We start from the raw sequence: 13,067 nt of genomic DNA on the forward strand, positions 1-13,067 counted from the left end.
ACTTCAAAAAACAAAGGTTGCTTATTAAAGCATATTTCAGAGCAATTTTGGGATTCAATACATTAGACAGAAATACATGTACAAGGTTGGAAACACTGGTTGACATTAAACACATGATTGTTCACTGGCTGCAGTCTATTGATTCAGACTCATGAGACAGGTGTGTGCTCATGCAAGATTAGGTTTTGCCCTTAATGCACTCCATTGCTTATTGAGAAAGCAAGATTCCTCCTAAAGTGCGCCATCAAGCATCATAAGCCGTTTTGTCGCTGGATGAGGCTCAGGGAAAAGCCCATTCTCTGGTTGGTACCATACAATGTCCTCTCTCATTGGCCAAAGTAATCAGTTGGCTCCCACACGACTAATCGTCTTGACTGGAGATCAGCTCTCTGCATCAACATCTTGTATAATACCAGGGTGAGGGTTTTCATCATATGTCACAACATACCACTTTCCAATCAATCACTTATGTACAGTACCTTCGGGAAGTATTCTGACTCCTTGATTTTTTCCATATTTTGGTAGGTTACAGGCTTATTCTAAAATGGATGAAATATATGTTTTTTAACCTCATCAATCTACACATAATGACAAAGCAAAAACAGGTTTTTAGAAATGTTTGCTAATACGCACTACCATTCAAAAGTTTGGGGTCACTTAGAAATATCCTTGTTTTTGAAAGAAAAGCACATTTTTTGTCCATTAAAATAACAGAAAATTGATCAGACATAGGCGTACAGAGGCCCATTATCAGCAACCATCAGTCCTGTATTCCAATGGCACGTTGTGTTAGGTAATCCAAGTTTATAATTTCAAAAGGCTAATTGATCATTAGAAAACCATTTTTCAATGATGTTATAGCACAGCTGAACATTTTTTGTGCCGATTTAAAGCAATTACAACTGGCCTTCTTTAGACTAGGTGAGTATCTGGAGCATCAGCATTTGTGGGTTCGATTACAGATTCAAAATGGCCAGAAACAAAGATCTTTCTTCTGAAACTCCAGTCTATTCTTGTTCTGAGAAATGAAGGCTATTTCATGTGAGAAATTTCCAAGAAACTGATGATCTCATACAGCGCTGTGTACTACTCCCTTCACAGAACAGGGCAAACTGGCCCTAACCAGAATAAAAAGAGGAGTGGGAGTTCCCGGTGCACAACTGAGCAAGAGAACAAGTAGAAAGAGGAGGAAGGGAAGCGCTACTAAGGTACACAATAGTACATTTTGGTAGATAGAAGGTGCTCTTTGGTAAAAGGGGTAAATTGGTCATCAAAAAGAAAGGAGGACCAAGGCACTCTACATATAATTAATTAAAATGCCTTTATTAGTATGGCATGTTCAATAGAAACAAAGTTTTTTTAAACCGATGCGTTTCGGCTGCGTGGCCTTCGTGAGGGAGTACAAAAAAGGCTTACAATGTCCTTTTTTGAACAGCTTTTCCAATTAGCCCTAATTGGAAGAGGGAGTGGTTACAAAATTGATTGGACACACCTAGTAAGCAATACTATACACATTAAACGGTGAAATCCTGTAGCTATGTTATCATAAAAATACAACTCCAAGCTAGAAGTATCAGAACACTAAAAGGTAGTTCCAACCTTAAATATGACTGGGAGAAGTGTCAAGAATAAGAAAGCAATATATTCCACAGTACACAGCAAAACATAAACAACAACATTCTAAACATAGCTGAGGGCAATTGAGCAAAAAGTCCACTAGATGACAGCAAATGGACCCATCATGACCCTACAGGAAGGGTGAGAAATCCATATCTTTATTTAAACCAGGGTATTTAGTGGCCTGTAGTTTGTAAATCCATATCTTTATTTAAACCAGGGTATTTAGTGGCTTGTAATTTGTAAATCCAAAAACGTTCCCTTTGGTTTAACTGTTTAAGACGTCCCCTTTTCTAATAGAGGCCGGAATATGATCAATACCCATAGCTTGTAGGGGAGGCAGGGTTGCCATGGTGTAGGGACTTGCCTTGCAATGGGATAGTCTTCATTGCCTACCCGTATGATGTACTTGTGTTCCGCTAAACGTCTAGCAATGTGGACATTCCAATCTATAGATGACATGAGTGGTTTTACAGTTAATGAAATGCTTGACGTAATACTCAATTTTGGAAGCTGTGTCAACAAAATACTTCTTCTGTGCAATATTTCTGCAATGGTTGCAATGGTTACATTTAAAAGATGGCTTGACCACAAACCCAAGGCAAGTTTTTTGAGAGTCACCCGGAAGAGAACTGTGGACTAATTTGTCATTTAGGGTAGGACATCTCTTAGGTAAAGGTAAATTATTTTATTTGAATGCTTTTCTGGTTTTTGTGAAAATGTTGCCTGTTGAATGCTAACACTAAATGCTATGCTAGCTATCAATAGCTATCAATACTGTTACACAAATGCTTGTTTTTCTATGGTTGAGAAGCATATTTTTGAAAATCTGAGATGACAGTGTTGTTAACAAAAGGCTAAGCTTGAGAGCTAGCATATTGATTTCATTTCATTTGCGATTTTCATGAATAGTTAACGTTGTGTTATGCTAATGAGCTTACGGATAGATTTACACAATCCTGGATACAGGTTTTTCGTAGCTAAACGTGACGCAGACAATAATCTTTCAGGAAAAACTGACCATTTGCTATCTAACTGAGAGTCTCCTCATTGAAAACATCCGAAGTTCTTCAAAGGTAAATTATTTTATTTGAATGCTTTTCTGGTTTTTGTGAAAATGTTGCCTGCTGAATGCTAACGCTAAATGATACGCTAAATGCTACTCTAGACTTGGTGATCTCATTGTTGTCGTGATCAGGCTTACCACTTTTTTGTCGTCAGAAAACTTAATGGTGTTGGAGTCGTGCTTGGCCCTGCAGTCATGGGGGAACAGGGAATTTAAAAAATATATATATTTTTTGACCTTTATTTAACTAGGCAAGTCAGTTAAGAACAAATTCTTATTTTCAATGACAGCCTAGGAACAGTGGGTTAACTGCCTGTTCAGGGGCAGAACGACAGATTTGTACCTTGTCAGCTCGGGGGGTTTGAACTTGCAACCTTCCGGTTACTAGTCCAACACTCTAACCACTAGGCTACCCAGCCGGAGGGGTCTAAACACGTACCCCTGAGGGGCCCCAGGGTTGAGGATCAGCGTGGCAGATGTGTTGTTGCCTATCCTTACCATCTGGGGGCGGCCGTCAGGAAGTCCAGGATCCAGTTGCAGAGGGAGGTGTTTAGTCCCAGGGTCCATAGCTTAGTGATGAGCTTTGTGGGCACTATGGTGTTGAATGCTGAGCTGTAGTCAATGAACAGCATTCTCACATAGGTGTTCCTTTTGTCCAGGTGGGAAAGAGCAGTGTGGAGTTCGATTGAAACTGTGTAGGCATTGGTAATCATCTCTGTTGCGCAGTGATTGGCTCAGTGTTCTGTCACTCATCGGGACACTACATCACTATAGGGAGAGCTAGGCAGTTCAAGCTCCCTTGGGTGCTCCCATAGATTTACATTAGAAGTGTCCATCTAAGAAGACTGAAGGTCATTGGCCACAGATAAAATTGACAATCTCAACATCGTACTTTCTACAGTCATCATTTTTTTTATTGTTATTGTTATTATTATTTTTTAACCTTTATTTAACCAGGCAAGTCAGTTAAGAACATATTCTTATTTTCAATGACGGCCTGGGAACAGTGGGTTAACTGCAAATCCTTTTCAATCCTTGTCATATGAAGAGAAATTATAGATATAACGTATTGTTGCTCATCAACCATTGGACATTAACATTACACAACAAGTCTGAAATTGCTAATTCAACAATGAGTGGTTTGGAAGGAATCAGTGGCTAACTCAGCAAAATAAGAAATGTCGCTTTTTCAGGACCCTGTCTTTCAAAGATAATTAGTAAAAATTCAAATAACTTCACAGATCTTCATTGTAAAGGGTTTAAACACTGTTTCCCATGCTTGTTCAATGAACCATGAACAATGAATGAACATGTACCTGTGGAACGGTCGTTAAGACACCAACAGCTTACAGATGGTAGGCAATTAAGGTCACAGTTATAAAAACTTAGGACACTAAAGAGGCCTTTCTACTGACACTGAAAAACACCAAAAGAAAGATGCCCAGGGTCCCTGCTCATCTGTGTGAACGGGAGGCATGAGTACTGCAGATGTGGCCAGGGCAATAAATTACAATGTCCGTATTATAAGACGCCTAAGACAGTGCTCCAGGGAGACAAGATGGACAGCTGATGTCCTCGCAGTGGCAAACCACGTGTAACAACGCCTGCACAGGATCGGTACATCTGAACATCACACCTGCGGGACAGGTCCAGGATGGCAACAACAACTGTCTTAATAACAACTGTTATGGGCACGGTGGGTTTTGCCCACGTCGCCTATGGTTCCAGTTGATATTGTAAGGGTTGTTTTGTTTGTGCAATGCGCTGTCTGTGCGTCGGTATAAATGGATTTAAAAAATGGATGCTCATGATTGTATTTTCCATCCTTCTTAGGCCACAATATACTAACAAAATCTTCAAATTGTAGGCTAACCGAGTCTCTCTCTCTCTCTCTCTCTCGACTTAAAGAAGAGTAAGGTTAAGGCCTCAACATCTTGCTGAATTTATCTGAACTAACATCGATCTGACTTTCTGAGTCCATTTTGAAAGTGCTGAACGAATAGGTCTGCCTCGTCGCTGCTCATTTGTTTACACTTGCTTATACTTAGAGCCAAGTGTTAATGATATAAGAATAAACATTATGAGTTTACTGATTCATAAATCGAATAATGTTTGTGTATGGTTCAAAAGTCAGAACTCATTTTGGCGTTTGTTATTATTGAAGGAGAATGCGGTTGTTATCGACTTACACAAACCCACAAGGGGTCAGTAGTAACCACACGTGCTTAAGTCAGCCATATCAGCTGTGGTTTTTAAAAAGGCAGTAAATGAGGCTGAATGAACTGTTCCGCTGTCAGACAAGACTGATAACCAGGTGTTGCAGTGGTAAGGATTCACTCCATGGTGCTGAAAAGAAAGCTCTACTAATAGACCAGCTTTATGTAGGCCCGAACAGGTTGTGGACACTGTTTGTCACCATTATAGTGCAATTAATATATTGTTTAGTGTTGTGCTTTGTTGGCACGCAAAAAAAAAGATGTTTTGCCCCAACAAGATTTACATGCTAAAATCGTAACTGGTTATTGCAGACACAATAAAGCTGAATGACATTTAATCATGCAACCCACATCTTTATGCACCTTGGCCATTGAGCAAGTAGACTAATTTATTTATTGATTCCAAGACCCATTTTCAAAACCTATAATTATTGGAGCAAAGGGCGATCTGGTGGTACACCTCAGTTACGGGTACCTCTGTTAGTCACATGACGAGATTGAAGATAATTACTGCGTCTAGCTTTTGGAATATTTAGGAAGTCTATGTAACGTTCTGAGTGTAGTGGGTGAGAAGTCAGGCGCAGGAAGCAGAGAGTTCAGGGGATTGCTACTTTAATGCACAAAATGGCGGACATAAGCCATCCCCACGAAAACACAGGGCGTATAACAAAACAAACGCCTCAAACAGGGGGACTGAAACTGTCCAGCAAAACCCACGAAATGGGAAAACACGTAACCCACAGACGTGCACACAAGTTACACAAAACAGAAGGTCACAATAATTAATCCCGCACAAGGAACCAGGCGGGCCGGCTGACTAATAAAGCCTCACTAATTATACCCAACTCAAAACAGGTGCACTCAATAAACACATAAGGAGGGGGAGGAAATAATCAGTGGCAGCTAGTAGGCCGGCGACGACGAGCGCCGAGCGCCACCCGAACGGGAAGGGGAGCCACCTTCGGTCGGAGTCGTGACAGTCGACTTTTTTTGTTGTTGCTTAAACACGAGCATCAACCATGATGATCGAGGGCCATTTTCAAGACAAGACATTTTACATTATATAAACAAATGTTACATTGTGGTCTCTCATGTAGTCACCGGGAAACCGTATGTTGTACACTACACTGCTCTCTCCCTCATCCCTCTGAAATGAAACACACGACTGGTTTAATAGGCTTGTATTACATAGCGTCCATAGTTAATTCATTCATTAATCCACTAGTCAAAAAAGTGTGAATAGCAGTATTGCCAGTGCACTCACTCTGTGGATGATGTCTTGGGCAGTGTGAGACATGAGGATGCGGTCGCACCAGGAAGGGCAGCGATTGTTCATTTACTGGGTTGGTTTACTGTAGTCCTGACACACAAAGACAGTCAGCAGTAAAAAACCAGTAACACTCCTCAAGCACTTGTAGTGACAGGGCTGCTAGGGATGATGCTAACCTGGGTGGAAACAGGATATCATGCTCAGGCATGAGCGATCTCTCCCTGATGAGACCATTCATCTTCACTGCCAGAGCGATCCTCATTTCATGTCTGTCCCTACGACCAGCACGACACCCAGTGATTAGGCACAGATCTGTCCAAGTTGGGGGAGGAGGGGGAAAAGGGGGGGTTAGCGGAGGGTTGTAAATGGCAGGGGTTGTAGGGGCAGAGGTTTTCACTCAAAATCTCACAATACATGGCCCCATTCATTCTTTCCTTTACCCGGATCAGTCGTCCTGGTCCCTTTGCAGAAAAACAGCCCCAAAGCATGATGTTTCCACCCCCATGCTTCACAGTAGGTATGGTGTTCCTTGGATGCAACTCCGTATTCTTTGTCCTCCAAACACGACAAGTTGAGTTTTTACCAAAAAGTTATATTTTGGTTTCATCTGACCATATGACATTCTCCCAATCTTCTTCTGGATCATCCAAATGCTCTCAGGCAAACTTCAGACGGGCCTGGACATGTACTGGCTTAAGCAGGGGGACACGTCTGGCACTGCAGGATTTGAGTCCCTGGCGGCGTAGTGTGTTACTGATGGTAGGCTTTGTTACTTTGGTCCCAGCTCTCTGCAGGTCATTCACTAGGTCCCCCCGTGTGGTTCTGGGATTTTGTGATCATTTTGACCCCACAGGGTGAGATCTTGCGTGGAGCCCCAGATCGAGGGAGATTATCAGTGGTCTTGTATGTCTTCCATTTCCTAATAATTGCTCCCACAGTTGATTTCTTCAAACCAAGCTGCTTATCTATTGCAGATTCAGTCTTCCCAGCCTGGTGCAGGTCTACAGTTTTGTTTCTGGTGTCCTCTGACAGCTCTTTGGTCTTGGCCATAGTGGAGTTTGAAGTGTGACTGTTTGAGGTTGTGGACAGGTGTCGTTTATACTGATAACAAGTTCAAACAGGTGCCATTAATACAGGTAACGAGTGGAGGACAGAGGAGCCTCTTAAAGAAAAAGTTACAGGTCTGTGAGAGACAGAAATCTTGCTTGTTTGTCGGTGACTGTCACGCCTTGGTCATTGTATCTTGTGTTTTTGTTATATGTTTGGGTAGGCCAGGGTGTGACATGGGTTTATATGTTGTATTTCGTATTGGGGTTTGTATTAATTGGGAGTGTGTATTATTAGGGGTGTGTCTAGTTAGGCTTGGCTGCCTGTCTCGGATTGGGAACCGTATTTAGGTAGCCTGAGTGCGCGTTGTATTTCGTGGGTGATTGTACCTGTCTCTGTGTTAGTCACCAGATAGGCTGTATTAGTTTCACTCGTTTGTTGTTTTCTTCTTCAGTTATTTAATGTACCGCATTATCTTCATTAAAAGTCATGAGTAACCTACACGCTGCATTTCGGTCTGACTCTCTTCAAACAACAGACGAAGTTCGTTACAGTGACCAAATACTTATTTCCCACTATAATTTGCAAATAAATTCATTAAAAATCCTACAATGTGATTTTCTGGATTTTCTTTTCTCATTTTGTCTGTCATAGTTGAAGTGTACCTATGATGAAAATTACAGGCCTCTCTCATCTTTTTAAGTGGGAGAACTTGCACAATTGGTGGCTGACTAAATACTTTTTTGCCCCACTGTATATATACACTATATATACACATGGTTAGGGAGTAATGGATTAAGGAGGGGTTGCATGTAAGGGATTACAAAAACAAAAAAAAACTCACACTCACACACACACCCACCACTCGTCCAGTACATCCGTCATACACATAAATACATGGTGTTAGACACGCTTATCAGTTTATCCATGACAGGGACAAACTCCACACACACACACACACACACACACACACACACACACACACACACACACACACACACACACACACACACACACACACACACACACACACACACACACACACACACACACACACACACACACACACACACACACACACACACACACACACACACACACACACACACACACACACACACACACACACACACACCAATCAAATAAACCAACCACACTCCCCCAAGACAACAACATATAAACAGAGAGGAGTGAGCGTGACACTGCACACGACAAATACGTCCAGACACACACACAGAAGACACACACACAGAAGACACACAAACACTGAAATGTGAATCCGTCCCGATTAAAAATCTACCGAATGAAATCTGTGGTAAAAGGCCATGTCAGGAGAGAACTAATGGGATAACCTGTGGTGTAGGAAGATGAACGATTGGTTTATATAAATGCATTAGGTTTCAACCAGGACCGAAGTCCCAAATGCACCCTGGTCCCTATATAGTGCACTACTTTTGACCAGGGCCGATAGGGAATCCCACAGGGCTCTGGTCAAAGTAGTGCACTACATGGGGAATAGGGTGCCATTTTGGGACGCAGGCACATGTCCTACTGCAGCTACAGCCACCATGAACTCTCTGGATGGGTTCCGTCAACCAATAAGGACAGTCAGACCAGACTCCGTCGGCTGCACCCTTGTACCACACACACACACACCACACACACACACACACACACACACACACACACACACACACACACCTGATAACGTACACACTACAGTTTATACATCATGTAACAAGTGACTGATAAAACGTTAATTCACAAGTCCACCCACACAGACACAGGCCTAAGTATCGCTATATTTTATACAGTAGGCTTTGTAATAAATGACCGATAAACATCATATATGTCATCCTGTCCCTAACATCCACTCACACTCTGGGCTTGTGTCCCAATACTTTATGTCTGATAACCCAAATGTCATAAATGTGTGATAACACTAAAACAAGTGGCAACTGAAATGGCAACAAATTTAAGAAGAAATGAATATGATAGAAAAATCTCCATCAAAATACATCAGTATTAAGCTAGAGATATCGGTTTGACCACTGTATGGAAAGATTAGACTCTCACGAACACGGTGTTTTTTGAGAGACCCCCCACAGGTTTTACAGGATTTGTCTGAAGGTAACCCATAAAAATGAATGGAAGTATGGAGCTAGTTTTGTGCCACAAAAGGGGTTAAACATGTGTCCAAAAAATGTCAATATTTCCTGAGCTTTCTTATATCTCCTAGATAAAGGACAGACACTTCAAAACCTTATTCCTTATGATTTCTTTTTTTGACTGTCTTTTATTGCCATTTATGAATGTGTTATTCAGCGTGTCTCTATGTGATAGTAGTAAATGCCAAATTCAACATTTTTGAGGGATACATAGAGGGGTCCTAAAACAAACAAAAAAATAGCTTAAAGATCCATGGTATGTCCATCTTAAACCAAAGGCGTAGACTTTTACAGGTTAAGGAGATGAAACCTTAACGGGTGGGAAGCACAAGTTTTTACTCACCAAAGTAACAAATCAGTGTGGTCAAAGACTTAGTGACTTGGTTGTAGTCATGATCTCGTTACCTATAACTACAAACATAGCTATTTATTAACTTATTTCCAAATATCTTTGTAACTACCCACAATGCACTATTTCTCAATGTCATATGGAGAACCGGTGCTACCTAGCTAGTCCCAGCTGGCTAAAGTTAGCTACTCAACCTGCTAGCATGTAATTACATTCCAAAGCAAGTGTTGGCGCTGGTGAGCTACTATGTGCATCCAGGAAGGATAAACCATATAAATCCATGCAAAAAAACTGCATCTCCTCTTCTCCTATTCGTTTGGTAGTGGCAGATGAGCGAGCAAGTGTTGTAATAGTTTTCCGCTGTTTGTAGCTATTACAGTAATTACCCACAAGGACAGGGTTGCGACTCATTTGTGACCCACAAAAAAACGAGAAGTGAGCTTCGAGGTGGGACCCAGGTTGTATGGTTGAAGCGAGCGTATTGGAGTAAAGGAACCGTGCACACGTCTAATGTATGCGGTGCTCATTTCACCTCGGAGGACTTCAATGGCTTAGTGTAATAACAAGTGGAAAGCAGGATTCAGGAATGAGAATCTGACTGACACCAGGTGCTGTGCCGAGTGTGTGAAGCCTGCAACCTTTACTTCCTACCAACCTACCAGTACATCGCGATTGTCAGCAGGGATGGAGAAAAACCGAGCAAATTCTACGTGGATTTACCTCACTATATCGCTGCTGGATTAGTTGACTCTCCCTCAGCCGGTGAAACGGCATCTCCCTTTGAAGGCCTCCCTTTGACATTACTTTCATAGCTAACTCAGCTGTCATTCGGTAAGTCTCTGCTCTCTTACTTTACACCTGCAGGCTATTTTTTGTTGTTGTGTTCTGTGGGTTCCTGCCTGTGCTAGACTAGTTGTTCTCTGGCTTACTACTTAGCTATGTTGACCGTGGTGCTTGGCTAGGTAGCTGGCTAGGCTAGCTAGAAGGCTAAAATAATTAACTTTAGCTGACTGGCTTGCTGGCTAAGATAACTGCATCTGCCAGGAACATTATTTGATTACTGACATTATGTATTTCCAAAACATTAATTTATGAGTAGTAACGAGTAGCTGTAAGCTAGCGGATGATAGAAAACAACTGGCTGACTAACCAAGTGCTAATCTAACGTTAGCAGGCTGATAGGACTAATGTTGGCAGGCTAGTTGGCTAGCAACCTTGCAAGCTGATTTGTAACATTACATCCCTAAAGTATTTGCTTGTAAGTTGTCTGAAAATGTCATTGGAACCAGTAGTGCAAACAATTTGGTTTCATTTGAAGTTATACATCTGAAGATATTTCTATTGAAGGGTACATTATACTGAATAGGCTGGCTTGCCGGGTCCTCCATATTACATCACATAACCCCCCAAAAAATATTTTCAAATATGACTTGCATTCTTCAGAATTCTGGTCGGTTTTATGTAATAACTCGAAAAATAGAAAAGTGAGGTGTAACTTTGCCTTGTTACTGTAACGGCAGATCTCCTCTTCGTCTGAAGAGGAATAAGGATCGGACCAAGATGCAGCGTGGTAAGTGTTCATGATGATATTTTACTAAAGACAAAATGAACACTCAAACAAAAACAATAAACGATAATGTGAAATCAACAAAAAATGAAACAGTACCGTGTGGCGACAACCACTCACACAGAAACAAACACCCACAAACCAACAGTGAAACCCAGGCTACCTAAGTATGATTCTCAATCAGAGACAACTAACGACACCTGCCTCTGATTGAGAACCATACTAGGCCGAAACAGAAACCAAACATAGAAAAACACACAGACTGCCCACCCCAACTCACGCCCTGACCATACTAAATAAAGATAAAAAAAGGAAATAAAGGTCAGCACGTGACAGGAATGAGTGACTCATAGCTTTCACCTGGGCTGCGTTTCAAACTCAAAAGTAGACAGCTCTCGGCCCTAAACCCTCAGCCCTTGAATTGTGTTTTACATCGGCATGTCCGAGTGTACATTGAATGTCTCTTGCCCAAGCGAGGGAGAGTGATGATCTTGAAGTTGAGCTTAAAAACAACCAACCTAAAGCTATTAATGTACCTAGTAAGCTAACATATTTGGCTAGCACTCCTGTCAGGTAGCTAGCTACAGTTATCCATAGCTCAGAATTCCCAAAAATATGTTTATGAATCTAGCTACGTTTTATAGTCTCCTCACTACGAGACTAAGCCAATTTGCTAAGGCTAAAATCAATGTATGTGTGTGTGTGTGTGTGTGTGTGTGTGTGTGTGTGTGTGTGTGTGTGTGTGTGTGTGTGTGTGTGTGTGTGTGTGTGTGTATATATATATTTATAAACCAACTTCATGCTTTTTCTGACATGCTGAAAATACAGAGTTATTGATTAAATTTGACACGTGACTACAGTTTGCATTGAATTGTGGGTCATAACAACCCCACAAGTGACCAAAGTTCTTCACTCGAGGGCCGAGGGGGCAACGTCAGTGAATTGGACCTCCACTTAAGATGACAATCAAACTGCCTCCGGTTTCAATGGGGATCCCCCCCAAAGGAAGGTGGCTAGCGCAAGCGCTGAGGGGGTAAAAATAATGTGTTTGGACTACAGCTCTGGATTCACCTACAGTATGTCATGAAAAGAGCAGTTGTTCCTAATGTTTTGTATACTCAGTGTGTGTATATATATATATCATTTTTTCCCAGTGGCGGCCACAATGTAGCAGCGCCGGTTTGCCGCTGTACTTGCATATAGGGTAAACATATAGGGTAAACATATAGGGTAAACATATAGGGTAAACATATAGGGTAAACATATAGGGTAAACATCATCCAGAGGCACATGTATTTATTTCCCAGGCTACAGCACACAACATTTGACATGTACCATGTTTTACATAGACCAAAGAGCTTGGCCTGCTTCTTGCTTTCATTTTTATACATGTATTTTGTTTTGCTGCAATACTGGTATCGTCACAGCCCTAATTTGTACTTTAGACTGTACAGCCCAGATAATGCCTACATGACTGCCATCATATCTGCTCTCTGGATAATATTCCACAGTGCATGCACAGTCAACCACCTGCGAGTCTGTATGACATGTGTACAGCCGACAACCTACAAATCTACCACCTGTATGTAATGATGGTACAACTCTAGTCATGTGCAGTATACTCCCAGTTCTCCATACATTACACTACTTTGCCCAGAGCCGTATAGAATAGCATAGCTCAGGCCAAAAGCAATGTACTCTACTGGCAGTAGGGAACCACTGGAAACACAGTCATTGCCTATAGACAATGAAAAGCCAAGCCAATGT

At 41.6% G+C, this 13,067-nt stretch overlaps 1 long non-coding RNA gene across 1 annotated transcript in view; it reads right to left on the minus strand.

Annotated features, from left to right (window-relative positions):
- Positions 1–5,839: 5,839 nt before the first annotated feature.
- The window catches only part of LOC124043058, an 8,147-nt gene continuing 919 nt past the window's right edge, over positions 5,840–13,067 (minus strand). The window contains exons 2-4 of the long non-coding RNA XR_006840262.1: positions 6,346–6,481; positions 6,164–6,259; positions 5,840–6,046 (exon numbers count right to left, since the gene is read on the minus strand). This is a non-coding gene — a long non-coding RNA (uncharacterized LOC124043058). The remainder of the gene's footprint in view (positions 6,047–6,163; positions 6,260–6,345; positions 6,482–13,067) is intronic.

The sequence above is a fragment of the Oncorhynchus gorbuscha genome, linkage group LG09 (genome assembly GCF_021184085.1).
Source record: "Oncorhynchus gorbuscha isolate QuinsamMale2020 ecotype Even-year linkage group LG09, OgorEven_v1.0, whole genome shotgun sequence".
NCBI lineage: Eukaryota > Metazoa > Chordata > Actinopteri > Salmoniformes > Salmonidae > Oncorhynchus > Oncorhynchus gorbuscha.